This window comes from Cottoperca gobio, chromosome 21 (genome assembly GCF_900634415.1).
Source record: "Cottoperca gobio chromosome 21, fCotGob3.1, whole genome shotgun sequence".
Classification (NCBI taxonomy): domain Eukaryota; kingdom Metazoa; phylum Chordata; class Actinopteri; order Perciformes; family Bovichtidae; genus Cottoperca; species Cottoperca gobio.
The window spans coordinates 1,692,037-1,693,978 of NC_041375.1; the positions used below are offsets into that span (position 1 = coordinate 1,692,037).

The 1,942-nt window shown below is 37.9% G+C and overlaps 1 pseudogene; it reads left to right on the top strand.

Moving 5' to 3' along the window:
- On the top strand, window positions 1-1,251 carry LOC115026712 (trace amine-associated receptor 13c-like; annotated as a pseudogene).
- Window positions 1,252-1,942: the final 691 nt, after the last annotated feature.

The following is a 1,942-nucleotide window of genomic DNA, read 5'->3' on the forward strand; positions in this document are numbered from 1 at the left end:
ATGGAGACTTCAGAAGGAGCTGAACTCTGCTTTCCACAACTCAACAATTCCTGCAGGAAACCCATGCCAGCTCAGTCAGATGCCATGCTCGGTCACACCCTGCTATCCTTCATCTCTCTCCTCACTGTAGCTCTCAACCTGCTGGCCATCATCTCTATCTCCCACTTCAGGCAGAGACATACTTTCAGCCTAAGATTATATATTTTCATATTAGATGTTTAAAATAATTAGGCCTACATGTCTTCTTTTACATATGAATGTTTTAGTTAATATTAAATCTCTTTTGAAATATTAAGTATTCAAACATGATGTTGTGTGACATAACATTTTGAATAATTTCATGACAATAAGAATGTCCTTTGTTCTACTGCTGTTACTAACAAGCTACTATTGATGATAATCTCATACGTGATGATATTCTTCCTCTCCAGGCAGCTCCACACCTCCACCAACCTCCTCATCCTCTCCCTGGCTGTCTCAGACTTCTTCGTGGGCCTCCTGCTGATGCCTGTTGGAATCATTTCAACAGATGCTTGCTGGTTCCTGGGTGACCTAATGTGTGCTCTGTATTATGTTGTAAATTATATCATTACATCTTCTTAAGTTGGAAACATGGTGCTCATATCAATTGATCGTTATTTGGCTATTTATGACCCTCTACGTTACACCACCAGAGTTAATCTGAACAGAACAAAAGTCTGTGTTTGTCTGTGTTGGATTTGCTCTTTTCTCTATAATTGTCTCATTTTCAAGGACTTTCTGAGACAACCTGATTCATATAATTCCTGCTATGGAGAGTGTGTAATTGTTCTTAACGATATCACAGGAGCTATTGACTTTGTTTTTACCTTTATTGGCCCCGTTACTGTCATCATAGTTCTGTATATGAGAGTGTTTGTGGTGGCTGTGTCTCAGGCTCGAGCCATGCGCTCTCATATTGCAGCTGTTACACTCCAGCGTTCAGTTGGTGGAACTGCTAAGAAATCTGAGATGAAAGCAGCCAGGACTCTAGGTATTGTTGTAGTTGTGTTTCTAATGTGTTTTTTTCCATATTACTCTCCATCCCTGAAAGGTGAGGATATTGAAGACAGTAGTTCATCCTCACTTGTTGCACTCTGGCTGCTGTATTTTAACTCTTGTCTAAACCCAGTGATCTATACCTTCTTTTACCCCTGGTTTAGAAAATCTATCAAACTCATTGTTACCTTTAAGATACTTCGGCCTGACTCTTGTGATACTAAAATACTGTAGAGACAGACTGGAGAAACAGCGTTGTTCTTATATGTTTATATTGTCAAACCTTCATGAATCATGTTCACTATCAGACAATCATTGTGTTCATTGTCATGACTTCATCTGAAAGTATAATCCAACATGCTTCTGTCATTACCTCTGCCAAGGAAGTTATGTTTTCAGCTCAGTGCGTCTGTGTTCGTCACAGGGCTGATGCACAAATAATCTTTCACTTTTGTTGACTTTGTGTCAGGGCTTTTGTGCTGCATTCATGTAGTGTCAGTATAATGTGAAACATTAATTCCCAGTGTGGCAGTGTTATTCATGTCAATAGCTGAATGTTTTAGCTGAGGAGTATCAGTGAATACTTCAGCATTGGGATCTTAGTGGAAGATTAGTAACAGGGTATAGTACATTAATAGTTTATTTTTTGCCTTAAGGACTTAAGAAAAGACAACCGCAGTGGTAAGAGAATCCCAATGCACCTATGCTTTGTAATTATGATATGAATGCTGATGTTATTGAGGTGGGTCTGTCGTAGTGAAACTTCAATTTCTCTGAAGAATAAATGATTGTATAAAAATAATTAAATAATACTTTCTGCAATATGTGCATACTATGTTAGGACTACACATTTACAATACAATTGTACAGTTCATCATTCTTAAGTTTCAACATGTTGAAAAAACCTTAAAAATATATATACAGC